Here is an 18393-nt window from a genome sequence, read left to right on the forward strand (position 1 = left end):
AAAAATCACAAGCAAGTTTATCCTTATGTTTACCTGAAGAAGAAATATTACACACAGCAGAATTTTGCCCATATAAACAGATATACTGTTGCTCTACACACTACTGGAAATAAAAGTCTGTTTCAAGACTGCTTCTAAAACATCTTAGAAACTTTGGGTAGATCTTTCTAACAAAAAAAAAGAAAGTTTGGGGTTTTTTTTAAAGCATTGTCTGTAAGCAGTTTGCAGATATTTTACATATATGCTGAGTTTTCTGAGGAAGCTGCATGTTTTCAAACAGTTGTTCAGAGACCTCTTCGCAGCTACCAGCACGATTGGCTCTTACCACTGTCATTCCCTTAACAATGTCTACTGACATTCCACTTTTGTCTTCAAACCAGATGTCATCCATTACGGAGAACATTCTCTCCACAGGTGCATTAGTGTCTCTGCATGCCAAAACAAATTCAGCAAGGAGCAGGAGATTCTAGAATGTATGGTATTTTTTTTTTAATTATTTACAATTTTCACCCATCTTTCAGTGAGCTTTCTGCACCCAAAACCTCATGACTGACGGAAGAGGAGAAACCTCCATTTGAAGGCAGACTTTCATTTCAGAATGCATAAAGGCTCCATTATTTAAAAATAAAATAAAAATGAATTTACCCTCCCTGTGGTTTTGGGACTATGTTCTGCATGCTATTAAGAAGATGGAGGAATTTGGTTTAAGAAGAAACTCAGATTTGAAAACCAGTGACCTAGTAAACAAATGTAGCAGAGATGTGTTTAGCACTGAAGGGGAAAAATACACTTTTGAAGAATAGGCTTGCATAAATCTGAGTAACTAAGTTAGTCCAAGTAACTTGTGATACTCAATTTGCAATATTCTGCAATGTAGAGGATTTAAGACTCCATTACATTAACTGGGGCTGCACTGCAAGTCAGAAGCACTTTTATCAGTGCTTTGACACCGGACTGTCTCCTTAACAAGCATAGCCAGACTCATAACTGCATGAAAGGCAATGGGACTGGGACCAAAATTTTCATGTCAAATGAGATTTGCTGCTGCATTATACTGTTCATATGTTTTTCACCTTCAGTTGTCCACTAGCTCTGGTCTTGTCTTCTTGGGGAGGTTTCTGCAGAGTAAGCTGGGATCTATACTTAAACAGCAAATCCTTTTTAGACATTTGTAGTTTATACTAAAAATGCTATTGTGTGGGATAATGTAGGAGCACTTCCAGTGCTGTTAAATCATACATTCAGCAATTCTTCCTGAGCAGAGGCCTATATATTCAGTGCTAATTACTGCTGACACTGCATGGATGCAGTTGCTGATGGCTGTGATATTAGTGTAAACAGAGTCTGTAATTAAAAGACCATGACTCTTCCTATACAAACATTTCTTCCTGAGTATCTCATGCAGTGACGCGTATTTCAAAATCTACTCAGTATGTCAGGGGAAAATTGAAAGAACACCTCAGGTGAAAGCACAGTTTTTAGATATTACTAACTTTCAAATGGCAACAGTATTTCTAACTTTTGAGTTTATGAAATTTTAGAAGTAAATAATGTATTGTCTCTCTTACAAATGCCTAAACTCTGCTTTTGCTATTCTTCCTTGTGTAATGGGTGGCAAAAATTGATAGTGCTACTAGTTTCAGGCAGTTAGAACTGACGTGCAATATCCCACACCCATGAGATTTTTTTTTTTCTCCAAAGAAATATAATTCTTAATTTTTTTCCTTCTGGTTTTTTAGTCTTTAAGTTTCCATCACATAACTTTCTGTGACCAAAAGAGCCAAAAAGGTAGACAGACCCTCTTTATTGAAACCCAAGCTTTTCAAAAGACCTTGAAAATTTGATGTAGACTACAAGTGGGGCAAAATAAATTAGGCCTTCTGTGAAGCAGGGAAGTGGGACTGCAAGTACTTCATCTACTAATTCCAGGTACTACTGAACCATAACATCACTCTTACTTATGGTGTGAAAGAATTCTAATTTTTTTATTCTTGCTTGCAGGAGACTGAGGTGGCTTTCAAGGTTTTATTATTATAGGGAAAAGTGATACTATTTTTGTGTAATAAGCAAAAATGAATCTCCTCTCATAAGGGGATTTATTATATGCTGTTCAGATACATAACTTGTATCTCTGGACTGGGAAAAATCATGTAAGAAGTTGCAGGAATGTACATGGTTCTCAGTGAGGGGAAAAGGTGACAGTGCTCTGAGAGCCTTTCCTGCTCACAGTCTGTTAGGTTGGAGGGTTATTATTATTCTTAGAGCCAGGGGATGTGGACATCTGTCAGCTTTTTTCCCTCACATGTGCAGCAACTGTGTGTGGTCCTCTAAATGAAACTATTAGCTATGCAGCTCTGTATTCACGTACCGATTCTGAGAGTGCTGAATTCATGCCAATTAGAAAGTATTGTCTTATGGGTGGGTGAAATGGGGATACATAAATACCATAATAAAGTAAACAATTGCTTTAAAATAACTTCTTTTTCTTAACTTTCTCTCCAAATTTTAAATTAATTCTTTTAAAATACGAGTGTACGCTACATTAACAGGTCTGTTTTTAAAAAGCAAGCTTGTTTTACTGCAGCACGCTGAACTGGATGATAATCACTGTAAGAGCAGCTGCTGTGGGGAGTCAGGGAAGTCAAGGAAGAGAAAAAGGAGCCACTGCCATAAGAAGTTGGGTGATATCTAGATGCAGTTGGTTTAATTCACAAAATGTACATTACTAAGAAGACTGCATTAATAAAGACTACTGGGAACCAATGTTTACATTCAAAAGTTGTTAGGCACATAAGGATAGGCTACCATACTCATTAGTAAGTATCTTGTGATTGCACAGGTGTTTACTAAGTACTTGGGAAAAGTTCAGCTGATGCACAACAAACACCCATATGCTTCATAACACTGAATTAAGAGATTAACTTTGTTTACTGGGTTAATTAACTTTTCAGATTAGGGCAGCCTTCAAGATTACATTGAAAACAGAGCCACTGTAAACACACATACTTTACAGCATAAATCCTGCAGCAGTATTATCATCATGGAAACCATCACAACAACAACGTCTAGGCTGCGTGTAATGCCTTTTTGGGATCTCAACATACAATATGAACCATTTTCTATTAAGGGGAAGAAACACACACTCATCTGGCTTCCCTGCCAAAATAACCCAGCTATGCCACTTCATATGCACTGCCACTTCTTGTTGCTAGATATGTAACAGTGTCATCTACCATGCTGTTCAAGTAATACATGTTAGTTAAATGGATTTTTCTTTTTCAATTATCTAGCAACATTTTGTCAATTATCTAGCAGTTCACATTGGCAAGACTTGTCATAAACTTCATAGATCTGTCAGATTCCTATAATGATGGAACATATGTTAAGAAGAGCCCTAAATCCCTTAAAAAAAAAAAAAAAAAGAAAATCAAACATGTGGCCTTGACCAAAAGATATTTAATGCATGTACAATGAAAGGAATCTAGTGATTTTTGAATTCACTGGTCACAATGTCACTCTCTCTTTCAAGTTCTTGCAAGTAGTTCCTCTACTTTTAAAGCTAAAAGGCCATCTTCTCTCCTATTAGCTTTTGTTTTAACACAGTCCTTTCATTTCCCCAGCAGAACAAATCTTTTTCCACGATCCAACTGCCAAGAGAAATTTTCTTTAACTACCTCTCAAAGCCACCCAAAGCCTTGATATTACACTCAAGAAATGTCTGACAATTTGGGCATTTTTTTCAGATTTTGACAAGACATACTATTTGACACATTTTTTAAGCTATTCAAAATAGATTTTATAAAAAGTTCTAGTTAACCTGTAAAGAAATAACTTCTGAATGCTAAGGCACTAAACAGACATTACCAATTTGGTAGAGGTAGTCTTAACACAGTCTTGGAGGATGTTTTACACAGATAATATGCCATTAAGCATACTAGTTTCCTCCTTAGTTCTATAAAATATCTCTTCTTCTATTTGTTCAATAATAAAAAGAGTCATACTCAGAAATGTGACCTACAAAAAGACAAAAAAAAATCATAAATATAGTAATAATTTTATACCAGTGATATCCTCTGACTCCAGCTGAACCAAAGTAATGTAAAAGTGAACTTTTATGTTACCTTTAATCATTCAAACAAACAGTTGCCATCTCACCCACAAATCCTCTGCTACACAAAATGAAATGAAATTTTACCTAGATAAATATGGCCAAAGCCCTTCTCATCTGTCTCTCTTCTGGTACTGACAACAAATTACCATGAATCTTCTGGCATATGAGTACTTCATAATTCAACATAGAATACAAGACACAATATGTTAAAATAATTTAGCAAAGCAGACAATACTTCATGAACTCATGAGTAAGAAGTGATAAAAAAATTGTAACTGGACCAATACAGTTAAGTAGATGATGTCAAATGTTCATACTCAGACAGAATATGTCTGAGGTAGCAAGAATATGTCTGAAAAGAGACATTCTGTTCATCACACAGATCTTGGCAACAAGCCTCAGCAACTCAAAACAGAAGGTCAATAGAAGCTGCTTTAGACTCCTTTCCCAAGGAGATACAGTGTGGCCAAAGAGAGATGTCCAGGTAAGAAAGCCTTGTCAATCATGCATCTGCATTCTCTCTTTTCCATAGGGATAATTTAAAGCATGAGGTAAATAAAACGAAAGAAATACAACATGTTTTCCTAGCAGGGATAAAAAAATTGGAATTTTCATATGCTGTACTGCAATCTTTTTTGCTTGTTCGTTTTTATTAAACTTTTTCACATATACAGAAATCATAACTCTGAGACAATCTTATAGGAACAGAATGAAATGCTTTAGTAGGGGTCGCCACTCAATGCAAAAATTAGCAGATGATCTTAGTTTTGAATACTATGAATATGTATGTTTTAAAATTATCATCACAACAAGTAATGTTAGAATTTATGTTCAGTGTCCTTCCCTCTAAGAAGTATAAATTATTTCATAGAGGTCTGCTCAAAGTGACCTCTTCATTCTTTATATTCAACCAGTTCTTTTGGTACAATATAAGCAGGAAACTCATACACTGGAAAACTGGAAAACATATCTATTGCAGCTACGTATCATGATTTCTTCGCTCCAGTAGGTGTCTGTAATGTAGAAATTTTTCCTTCGCTTTTATATTCATATTGGGTTGATGCTTACTTTAAAATACAGGTTATTGTAAAGTAATTTAAGAATATGCTGTCTTATTTTGTTAGCATTTACACCCAGTTAGAGCTTGGTACATATCAGACAAAGTTTTACAAATCTGGACACATTTATAAATAGAGTGACATCATCACAGTGAGGTTTGAAGTAAGTCTTTGTGTCTCACTATAGAAAAAGCCCCATAGGCTGAAAATAACAAAAAGTAAGACATATCTCCTCATGAATGGATACCTACATAACTGTCCTTATATATTTTGGCAATCTTATAGCTGAAAAGCATTGTCAGTATATATGAGACTAACCATAAAGATTTCCACCTGTAGAAAATGATAGTTTAATAAATTGCTTCAGACAGAGCTAGATTAATCAACTCCATCACCCCAATTAATTATACAGCAATTATTTTCTGATGTTTTAAATGTCTTCTGATTACGTCTTACTCAGTAATTCTCAAAGTGTCTACATCTTAATATTATTTCCGATGTTATAACAAAAATTGCTGATTGTTTCTTACTAGCATAACTTTTTCAAGCTCTAAAGACTTAATCATCCATTTTATCAGTTCTTAGGTAATGGTTCTAAACATCCCCAAACTGGCAAAGAATATTTTAAATGGAATAAATTTAAAAACTCAAGTCATGAATAATTTTTTTCCACACAGCCTAGAGGAAACGACCACCTATGAGAAATGTTTTACTCTCTGTAGAAGGTCATATAAATACGAGGCCCCTTGCACTCTATAAAGCTTTTTGCCATTATTTCTACAGGTCTGTAAGCCATTTGGGATCCAGAGGTCCTAAACTTTCAACTAATTTTTCATAAGAAAATAGAGCTGAAATCAAATGAAACATGAAATAGGAGGTCAGTAAGGAGAAACGAAATACTCTAGAAGGAAAATTATATCCTCAACTATATCTAGAGTCCAAGTAAATGATGGGAAGCTTTCTAGAACATACTAGGAACTCCCCTAAGTCCTATTGACTCTATTTGGCTTTCAAAACAATCTTACAATTCAACATGTGCCTCCTTGTTGACCATCAATGGGTTAAGCAGGTCTGTAAGGAACTGATGAACATACTGGGACTCTACCTGAAGCAGCCAAAAATGATCATTTGCAAACTTGAGGAAAAGGCGGGGAACATTGATCAAAAAAAGCAATGAGGATCAATTCCAGTGCACTCTTTTCCAGTAGGGGTGAGAATTCCTTTGTGTTTTCACTTGACAGTTTTGATTTTGCCCATGGGTGGGTATTCTGAGGCCTTTTCCAAAAAGCAAGTGCCCAGTAGAGAACTCTTATTTCTAAGACTGAACTAGGAGCCTCTAGGATAGGAGGACTACAGGGTCAGCTAAGTCTATGATTGAGTGCATAAGACAGATGAAAATAAAACTAATTACGTACTGACTGCCACATACATGCAGTATGAAATTGGACTTCTTAACCTTGCATTCAGCAACCAAGCCCTTAGATTTTAGCAAATGAACTTTAGATCATAAATTCTTAGATTTTTTAGAGTGTAAGTTCTAGATAAGCCCCTGAGCAACCTGATCCAATTAGACCTGCTCTGAGCAGAGAGGGTTGGTCTAGATGACCTTTGGAGGTCTCTTCCAACCTAAATTATCTTTGGGCCTCTGATTCTTCAAGCAGGAAATGTCCATTTGATCTGCGCTTGTAAAGCACCTAGTGTCCGAGACCTTTGGGTGTTACCACAGAAAAAATAAATAATAATCACTAACTGCCAATTTGTTCATACAGTTGATCTAAAGTAATACAAGGAATGGTTTGGTCAGCCTCAGATTATTTACTGGATTCTAAAATTACTGGGGATTTTTAAGGATATCACTTTTTTTCCTGACTATAACAGACACACAAGAAAGAAAAACAAAAAAGGTACACAAATAGCATCTGTAATCTATTGCAAAACCTAACCTATTGCAAAAACATTGCTGCTCTAGTCCATATTTTAAAAAAAGGTTTCTTACTGGCTGGCAGCTGAAGCCACTGAAAATGATAAGCAAGCCTTTCTGGTAGGACAATGTTATTTAACTAGTAACCAGAGTTTTCATTATATAATAACACATGTAGAAAGTATTTAAAAGTTCCACTGAGGATGTGCAAACCAGAATAAGAAAATTCAGCTCAAGCCCATAATTTTACCATTTCTACAGTGTTAGCAACTATTGAAAGTTATTGTGTCTGAATACTGATAAGGAGGATGATGGGACAACTCCTGAGCCCACACAGTGGACCTTTAAAATTGTTCAATTAGCCTCATGCAGATTTCTACAGCATGGAATGCAATGCCAGGGGGACAACAAAGCCAACACAGGGACTTTAAGCTGTGCCTTCTAAATATCAGGGAAAGAAGCACAGCCAGAAAATGTATTACCTGCAGGAACCACCCACTAGGGCTATAGATAGGTAGCACAATTTAGTGCTATCAGAAATCACAACATATACAATAAGCGGCGAAATTTGTACCTACTTGGATTTTGCAATTAAGTATATACCTCTGCTTCACTGGTATTTTTCTGATGTCAAATTTCAAGGACTTTTGATGATAATAAAAAACCCTCCCACTGACACATATGAAAGATAAGCAGTGTGTTTGTAACCCTGTTGCCTGGAAATAGTAGGTCCAGAAATAGTTGGCGCTAAACTTTAAATAAAATTATAGAACTCTTTCAACCTTTCTACTCTCACTGTGTAAATGTGAAAGTAGTGTAAATCTTGTTGACAGTTATTGCCATATCTATTGGCACACACTCAGCAGCAGTTTGAGAAGTGTTGTGCAGCATGGCTAGTGCCCATTACCTGTCTCCCCATATTTTCTTACAATTTATTTTCACCCCAGCAGGCAGTGCCTCACAATGCCATTAATTTGTTGGGCAGCTCATACTTTCCAACACAAACTATTTTACAATGTGCTCTTATAAACAAGCTGGTGGTTTACTGGCAATGCTCAACAGTGTCAGGAGGGAGGTTATGATTTAAAGGCAGCAGGTAAAAAATTGAGCAGGTCACAGAGATGACATCGTTTGACCAAACCTCCTCTCCTTTAATTTTACTATCATCAGCACAAGTGCATAGAATCACCAGATTTACACTTGGTCTCCATAATATGTGACTGAAACAATGCTACTATCAAACAGCTCTTTTTGTTGGTGCTTTTCCTACACAGTATTCTGCTAATAGCATATCTGCTAGCTGACCATGGGTTAAAGAAAACAAATGGAGAAAGAAGGGGGGAAAAAATAAATCTTTAAATTGATTTTAACAGCAAGTATGGAAAACCCCACCCAAAGCCCTATCTCCTTGCAGAGTAATTAGGCACTAGTAAAATACTTGCATGACTCCAATATATATTTATAGCTACTTGCAATTGACTGCTTTGGTTAATACAAGCCTTTGCAGAGTGAAGGAAAAAAACCCCACCACTAAGAGAACAAATTCAGTCTTTTTAATATAACAAACTGAATATCACAATTTTTGTCTTTTTTACACTCCAAACACTAATTTCCTCTTGTAAACTCTACTTCTACCTCTAGTAAGTAATGCAAATGTATATACACACAATCTGAGGTCTTATCAGGTTCTTCAAATCATCAATATTTTTAGAATATTTTACATAATTTTTTATCAGTAATACTAATGTGTGCATTAACTGAAGCTGTCTCTCCTGTTGTTACTCAAAATTAAATTGCTGTCAATCTGACACCTTTTACAGACACTCAAGGAACTTGAAATTTTCTATTAACAACTAATAGAAAACTAGAATGGATCAGAGGATATGATTATGTGTTACAGCAGCCAAAAATGGTCTGCTAGGCTATTCTATTTTTATTTCTGTATCTTTAATCTAAAGATTCCGGCACCTGGGGCAGGGTTAAATGAGCAAACAATCTGAGTAATATGCTATCAGTATTCCTAGGGAATGCTTGTCTGCCATTACACAAATTGAATACTGCAAAATGGTTATTGAAGCTTTTCATGCAAAGGTCACAATATAAAAGCACATCTTTGGTGTCAAAAATTTCTTATTGTAAATCTAAGCCATAAATGCAAGTATCACTCACATGTAAAGAGAGCCTGAAGGGGTTAAGCCTATCTCAGTCTTAAATTCATGCAACCTTTCCACTTAATTTTAAACATTTTCCATGTGCTTGCAATGTTTTCTAATAACAGGCCAATCCCTTAACTCACACAGGAATCTAAATTACAATAATCACATGCATTCCTTTCCCCAAGAAAGGAAACACCTGTTGTAGTTGGTTAATTGCTGACTTTTTGTAAGCTTTCAGAAGAAAACTAACATTTACAAATAATTTATAACTGAAAATCTTCAGAAGCTGAGAAACACATGAATTTTAAAACTGATATGAAACTCAAAATGTATGTTGAGATAGTAACAGATGTTTTCACTTTGTTAATTAAAGAAAAACTCTGTATCAAAGTACCATAATAGGATATGGTTATTTTATAACTAAGATGGGGCTACTTTCTGTTCCATTTCATTTCTGCAATAATTGTTATTCATGCCACTATACAGCAGGAGAAAATAAAAAAAAATTAAACCTTAAAAAAGTATGAGAATAAAAAAAAGTTTGTGTACTTAACTCTATACAATGTAGAAGATTTATTCAGTGAGGAATTTAAGAAATTAATTCACTTGTTTCTATGGAATTCTTGGTGAATTAGAGAAAAAGGCACATATTTACATGATTATAAACCCCAAAGTGTCAATTAAACCTATCTTTATAAAAAATACACACATATGCACTCATATTTGTAATAGTAGTAATAGTTTTAATCTGAGACTTGCTAATTATTTCCAGCCACATTCTAATATATAAAAAAGTGAAATTCTGCCCTAAGGTATGGTACTTTATTTTCATTCATATAAATCCGGTAATTTCAGTGGAATTACCCTCCTTAAAAGGAGCAAAAGGACTTATGACTTGTGCTAATGCTCTTACACAAATATCTGTATTTGAGGCATGACATGGTACTTTTAAATAACAGAGACTCATCTGCTGTATCTACTGTTATGCCGCTAGGCTGGACATGGTAGTTGACACATGGGAGCAAAAGTATAGTCCAAGCATGATCAACATGGAGGAAAGACCCAAGGAAAGAGTGCACAAAAGGCAAACTCTAGCTTCTCCTGTCATGTACAAATGAGATAGTTATAGAGCTTCACATCCTGCAAGGTGTATTTTCAAATGACAGTCAAGTCTAACAGTAGCAGGATAACCATTGCCTTCAGTACTACTGGAAAAAAAATTAAAAAAACAAAAAAGGAGGAAAAATAACAGAAAAAAACCTGGGTAAGCTGATCAGTTTTTTGCTACAACAAAGAATGATATGTGTTACTAAGTTTGCAGTGGATAGGGGAAAAAAAACCCAACAAAATATCCGGATATTGCATTCACATCCCTTGCCATTTATGACTTAACTAATGGCTGGCATACAGGTAAGTGTTCATTTACCTGGGTTAATGAGGTGCAAGGCTTATGAAGGGCTCCTAGCAAAGCCAAGTTAAGCACTGGGAATACTGTGGAACAGGTCATACGAACCTTCTGCAGACACCTGTGCTGAGGTATGTGCCACAGGCCCTGCACAAGGTGCACATTAGAGCACATCCTTTGTTCCAGGTCAGCCAGACCCAGGCTAAATACACCTTGAACGCTGCAGAGGAGCCTGAGCTACTCTAAGTAGCTGGCCCAATATGAGAATGCACATCAGCAAGGTGATGTTCCCACTCCAGCATCCGAAGTCCCAGCAGAACAACGCAGTAATGCTGACAGCAGAGAACTTGGTGTGATTATTTGGATGCTACATGGTAGGTGTATCCTGAAGCAATAAGCAACTTCCTACTTCTTAACATGGCTACTTAACATGCCATCGTTCCCACCCTCACCTTTTTCTCTGTACGAACCAATTTACTGAGACTTTTTTTTATACAAAAGCTAATTTCACCTACTGCATTTAATGTCATAGGAGTTATACATGTAAATCCCTGTACTTAGAGATAAGATAGTCCTTTATGCCATTTTAATCAATCTTTGTCATGGGTATGTTACTTAATAGCTCTGTCTTCCTATAGAAAATGAGCAACTTAAGGGAAATGAAACTTTTCAAAGATACATTTTCCTTCTGGCAGACTGTGAAATACACCATAATTATCCTCTTTCGATGAATAACGTTTGAAAGAAAATGAACATTCTGTGCACCAAAAAGTATAATACAATGACAATCTCAAGTGCCTTTTAAATAAAAGGAAATTGTTTTTCTGCTATGATCTATATTGCACAGAAACATATATACATGCTTGATAAATAAAAAACCAAATCAGACTATCAAGCCATTTTTTAAGGTCCTACTACTTTCTAATAACAATAAACTCAATGTTTCACAGCCAAAAGGCATTGTATTTATATTTCTGAAAGATTAAAATTGTGTTATGAATTATGGGCTCCATCTTGCATGCCGATGGAACTACTTGTATGAGCAAGGCTTGGATTGAACATGGCCTCTTTTAAAGATAAGGGGAGAGAGATAATGACACCACAAAATTTTATCACTGGGGATGGGGGCATAGGGGGTTAGTGAGGGTGGAAGAGAAGACAGGAAAAGGCCTTTTCAATAGCATAATAAAATCATGACTTTCCAGCCTACCTTCTCCTATTTGGAAACCTGTACTATCTTTAACAGCTCAGTAAAGTAAATGTTTGAACACAGATCTCACAAACTAATGGTGCTATGCACAATTTAACTAAATGGTTAGGACAAAGTGCCATTCAGCCCTTTATGACATCTGAATATATTGTTCCAGTAAATATGAGCATGAAGCAAAAATAAGGAGCCAAGGCCACACAACCTTCATTAGCTAATATGGGACAAAAACATTTGAATACCAACCTCTCCCTCAGACAGTCAGCCAAAATCCAGTTTTGAGTTAGGAAAATTACAACTCTACTTTTTTACCATGGGGAAACTTCAATGTTTATTTCTTACATTCCTTGTTTTCTCTTTTTAATTTTCTTCTCCCTTCCCCTATCCCCCCTCCCCAAATCACTGCCTCCAGAGAGATAAGAAGCTGATGATTAGTGGTAACACATCACAGTATGGAGCATTCTGTTCCACAGTTTCTAGAAGAACCAACAAAAACATGGAAACTAATAAGTATCACTAGAAGGAACTTCTCAGTTGCATCTTGCCTTACAAAAGTCCTGGATTTGCAAGAACAGGTGCTTCCACTGGGAGAAATCAGTAAGGCTTCCTTGCCCAGGCTGAACTTTCTGCAAAGCCAGAGATCCAACACCACACACTGATGAGCTGCACCTTGCAGCTGCCTCAGGGAGAGAGCAGCTCCCACTGCCCACCAAGTTCCTACTTAGTGGCTGGTCACTGCTGCTCAGCAGGTGGAAGAGGCCCGTGTACAATTAGTGCTGCAATGCAAATGCACCCAAAGGAAACGGGATACTCAGCATGTCCTTCAGATGTTTAAAAGGTGACAAAATAATGCAGTACACACTAAATATGGGGCAGTATGTAATGCCACTGAATACTATCCTATTTCCCAACACTGCTTATACAATAATATCCAAAACAGGTGTTCCCCTGCTCTAGTCCCCAGCACTTGGAAACTGCACTCCAAACAGGGTTTCCACAAACTGGACAGACAGATCCTCTACCACAGTCATTTCTGCTCAGTAGATTGGTGGCCACAGAGCTAATGAAAGACAGGGGACACACCAGCACCTGATCCACTGAAGCAAACATGGCTCAGTTCAACAAGTCTAATCTGGCAGTGGTGCCCGATTCCCATTCCTGCTCCAAGAACTGTTTAAGTATTTGATGAACTGTCTCCACATGCAGAACATACAGAAACTCATCTCACCATCTAGTTAGCAGGAAAGGAGGTGTCTAACCCAACCTATTCCTTAGGTTCTACTGAACTGGAGAGAGAGTCACCTCCAGTGAGCATTTTATTCTGTCTACGTTAGATACTGATTTGAATGCAGGATAAACACTTTTCTTGAGGTGACTCTATCTACTGGCTATAGGGTTGATTTCTTAGACACTGAAGTTTATGCCACACTAACTTAACAGCCCTCACAATTATTTCATTTACTGTAAACAACACACAACACTCCCAAAATAGTAACAAAAAATTCTACACAGAAATACATGCCCTTTAGTTTAAAGCTTCAGAATAGATATGGCACATGCATGGACAAGAAAAAAAAATACTGTTTGAATAAATCTAAAAATTTTTTTCTAATGTTTAGACTAATGTTAAAAGTTAATGTTAAAACTGGTCTTAACATAGACCAGTTATGAAATAGCTCTAATTAGAATTTTTTCTCTGTGGTAATGTGTTAATGTCTATGTTGTAAAAAGCTGTCTAAACAAGATACAAAGTAAGGGCTATTACCTTATGTAGCCATGACATTATCAATAATATTTAATAAAAATATTATCATAGAGAGTTCATTATACATGCCTTACCCTGTCAAAAATAACCTAAAGTCTACCAATAATGAACATACACGGTGTATATTTGGTGCATATATTACACAGACTGTGTATGCAGTACACAGTTTCAACTTTCTTAACAAGCAAAGGTCACCTAGCCAGAATATAGATTATGAAACATCTCCATAAATTAAATTAAGCAGCTAGCTCACAAAGTTATAAGCTGTTTAGGGGACATGTCAGGAATCCCCTATCTATAGGGAAGCTTCTCTCTCCCTGTAGAGTAGAATTTGACACCTAATAAGAAAGGCATTTTCTATTCTTTTAATATTTATGGATATTTTGAAGTGTTTTAAGGTCTTCACAGTCTCTGCATGTTTCGAACTACTTTTAACTGCAGTGAACTGCCTGCATATGCATTATTCCATCTCCAAAGCTACTGTATTTCCATTCAGAAAATCATAATGCAGTTATTAAAAGAGATTTCCACACAGAGTTATTGAATCATATTGGTAAGCTTGGTTTATGCCTAGGTGCTGTGACATGAATGCACATTGTCTTGAATTAGTCTAATAGTCTGTGGAGTGACAGCTCACTGCAGCTCTTAACAAGCTGCACAGATCAACTTGGCAAGTACTTGGTTAAGTATCAGTGTGCCTGGTGATGTACAAAATAAATATGAAAAGGTATTGCACTGAAATATTTATAGTTTAAAGGTTTCACCTTTAAACTCATAGATATTGTCTTCAAGCCTGAGTCCATTGAGGTGGTGGAAAGTTACAAGTTATGTATTTGTTTGCCATCAAATCTGAAGAGAGTTTAAAAGGGATTCCATTTCAGGACAGGGCCCTAACTAAGCAAATCAAAAGCATAACAACATCCACCCCGAGGGAAACTTCATTTAGCGAAAAGTTTACTGGAGAGATTTAAAAAAAAAATTCCTTTTTGTCACAAAAGGTTTGAAAATTTTATTTAGAATTTCTGTGAGGAAGAAAACTGTTTAAGACTCAACATAAGGGGTAGGTATTTTTCATGTAAGACATGTTGTCATGATTTAACTTATGTTTTAGATGCAATTTGCAACCAAGTAGTGCAGTTATGTGCATTTATGTTTCTCAACTCATAGTTTTGTTTCTATGCAGTATGTCAATCTTTTCAAAGTACTGACTTTTGGAATTTATCAGTATCTGTGTATATCCAAAAAAATTCCTATCCAAATAATGTTCAAGGGTAGTTCACAGTAACTAAAATCTGTAAATGGCCTGTGGATAGATGCATCATAGATATGTACATACTAGAAGACTTTAAATAAAACAACAAATGGAAAAATTGAAAGTATGAGATTCATGATGTGAAAACACTAAGTCATCTACTTTCACAAATTGTCACATATGTCTGTAGTTTTATTTTTTCCAAATGCATTGATATTGTACAATACAAATTGTACTCATAGATTAGAAATTAAAATGAAAATAAATTATAAAAAGGCCACATAATTTTTAGCCTAACAAAATGTGATGAAAGATCCCCTCTAGTTCTACGCAGTAGCTAAAATGAAACCTGTAGTACTTTTTCCACTAAGAAAGATTATGATAATACTTAGTACACTACAGCTAAATATGTTTGGGTGTTTTTTTTATTTTCCAATTAGTTATAATCTAATCAGACAAATACACTTTCATATATATTTTATATTGAAATGTTACTAGTTAGACAGAAATGCAATACACAGGCACACACACCTATATGCTCTGACTACCAAATATTTCTCTGCCAAATACATGCACAAATCCCTAATAAGATAAGCAGGGAATGTATTTAAATAGCGCACATTTTAAACCACTACATTTCAGAATATTGTTTTTCAGACTACACGCACATAACCAGACCATTTTCCAAGCAGACATCCATTTGATTACTTAAAGTGCAAATTATGGTCTGGCTATTGAGTGTGCAGAGGAGGATAATAGGAAGTGCAAAGAAAATACAAGCCTTTTACATCAACAGGTGGCAACGCTAAATAGGAAAAAAAGAAGAGGGGAGTGGGCTCAGAGGAATACACCTTCCCTGTGTTGTACAGATATCTAAGAAAGAAAAAAGATTTGGCAGAAACTGGACCCTTTTTCCTGCAGCAATGATCGTGTTGCATGTACATGGTTTGTACACAAAGAATGGGGAAGACAGCACCAGGACCTCATAGAGGTTTCCTGGGCAGTTTGTGAAGTCCTCCTTGGGGCTGTTCAACATGCTCAGGGGCAACAAACGATGCAGAGCGAGGAGACAGCTTCCAATAGTCCATGCAAGTACCCCACCTAAGGGCTCTAGTACTAACCTTCAATTCATATATTTATGGTCAAGTTATAAAACCATAAAAGCAGAGACAAGAATACAGATTGATATACAGCTGAAAAACCCACAGTTGTAGTGCAATTGAAAAAGTCTAAAAGTAAATGTGCATGTCACTCAGGAGTCCCATATAATACTGTTAGATTTATAAAAACCAAACAAAATTCAACACCAAAATCTTATATACATAGGTATCCATAGGAAAACATGAGGATTGATTGCTGTCTCCTAGGAAGTGCAGTGTTTAGTTGTCAAGTGATTAGATGCTTTATTTGGACATAAACCAAACTGCATGGGTGTTTATTCAGAACAAGTTAATAAATAGAAGTTAACAAGCATGTATTTATCATGGTTCTCAATACAGCAATACCTATCTCTGCACCAGGTATTAATACTTAGCAAAATGTTTTCTTCAAACTAAAAAGTACAATGTGCCAAAAGTACATAGTGCCTAAGAAAACAATCGGCTAGTGAAAAAAATCATAACACTTTCAAGTGAGTCAGTTATTTCCCCAGTGAGGAGACTCAGATTTAACAAAACTATTTGAGAAACCTAGACATAAAATTGATTGAATTCCATTATTCAGCAATAATCTTGAATTCTGAGTTGATGAAGCACACTCAGCCTAAGAACAGATCTTAGCTAGCAGAATTAAGTGACTCTTCTTTGCAGTATAAAATAGGAGTGGATCCATAAAGCCAATCAGTTGGTTCTGAAATGTTCACACCACCTTCATTTTTGAGTTTTATTTTGAGTTGCTTTAACCTGGTTTCATAGACTAAACACCCACTTGAAGTCAGAGCATGTACCTCCCAAACCCATACACCCCACACCTTTAAAAGGAATCCACTTTGCATGCTCAAGACTACCCAGTGTTTCAAACTGGAACAAAATAAATATGGACTACTCTGAAATCCAAGAAGGGTACTCCTGCTCAGCACTGGAATGCTACTGTACATGGAAACTATAATACTATCTATGTACTCAGTGATGTGAGAGGTGCTCTAGTTTTTGATATTGAGAAGTCAATCTCTGCTTTAAAATTGCCTTTTGGATGAAGCTACTTCCATCCATATTGTACATCAAGTGATTAGAAACTAAGTAATGAGCAGTTTTTCTAAAGTAAAGTGCTTAATGTCTGCTCTATGAACATTTCAACAGGTAACATGGGAAGTTCTGTTCAGTCTGTAATATTTTTATTTTAATTTTATTTTCTCCTGTCCAGGAAAATGGAAATCGAGTGTAGCAATGCCCTTTTAATACACCAGTTGTAGTCAGTAGATTGAAATCACTGTTACATATGTATCAAAGATGCACATAATTTCAATAATTAAACAGGTGATAATGTCTGCTTCACTACTATCAAAAGGATAAACGTCCTGTCTCCCTATGTTCAGGAGCAAAACAAAAGGAAAAATTTGGTGAGCCCTTTACGCAGCAGCCTCCATCTCTTGAACATCAGGGCATAACAGAGAATTGTAGCATACACAGAAGCTTAGTGCCTGGTAAGACTTTGGCTGACAGGGTGTATCAGTGAGTCACACTGAGATACTGAGAACATATGTCAAATTGCTCAAGCTCACAGAAATTGAATGCTAGTGCCTATTGAAGCCCCTCAGCCACAAAAAACTACTTTATTCCTAAACTTTTGTCACCCAGATAATTTAGCTGAATTAAAACTACAACACATAATAATGAACTATGTTATAACTAGTGACTTAAAAATTACTGTTGCTGAAATGTAGTGACAGGATATTCAAAACTACTTAAAGGATCCAAACAGCATGAGACAGTAAAGTCCAAATCTTTATACACTCTGAATGAAGAGGAGAAGCAAGATAGTCTGAAGCAAAAGATAATCCTTTTTGTAGGGTAAAAAGATAACAAACAAACAAACAAACAAACAACAAAACCCCAAAACATTTTCAAAGTCTGGTCTGTCCATCTCTTTGGTGTGAAGAGAGTGATGGCTTATAATTGTTTGGACTTGTGATGGGTAGTTGTGTGTTACAATGCATAGTATTCAGATTCTCAGAGAAGAATAGAGATTATTATTTATTATTGGTTTTGTCAAGAGTTATGTTTAATAATAAAATTTATTGAGAAAGCGCATCTAATCACCAGGAAAGTATATAAGCCCTGAAAAACATTATCACGTTTGTGCAAGCCAACTACAGCACATGTATTCAAGGATTAATACAGCATTACAACATAGTAACATAAAATGTATAGACAGCTTGCTCTTTTTACTCTGAAGTAACTTCCATCGCCTCTGGCCACAGCTTGTTAGAAACAGGGCACAATTATCCCCAAGTTTTATGCACACTGATACTAAGAAGCATTATAAATGCTCGGGAAGCACTTTCCAACTCTAAAATCTCC

The 18393-nt window shown here is 36.0% G+C and overlaps 1 protein-coding gene across 9 annotated transcripts in view; it reads right to left on the minus strand.

Moving 5' to 3' along the window:
• LOC138106446 (diacylglycerol kinase beta) overlaps positions 1-18393 on the minus strand; it is a 425706-nt gene that overhangs the window by 56805 nt on the left and 350508 nt on the right. The gene's annotated exons all lie outside the window — the stretch shown is intronic.

The sequence above is a fragment of the Aphelocoma coerulescens genome, chromosome 2, assembly GCF_041296385.1.
Source record: "Aphelocoma coerulescens isolate FSJ_1873_10779 chromosome 2, UR_Acoe_1.0, whole genome shotgun sequence".
In the NCBI taxonomy this organism is placed as follows: domain Eukaryota; kingdom Metazoa; phylum Chordata; class Aves; order Passeriformes; family Corvidae; genus Aphelocoma; species Aphelocoma coerulescens.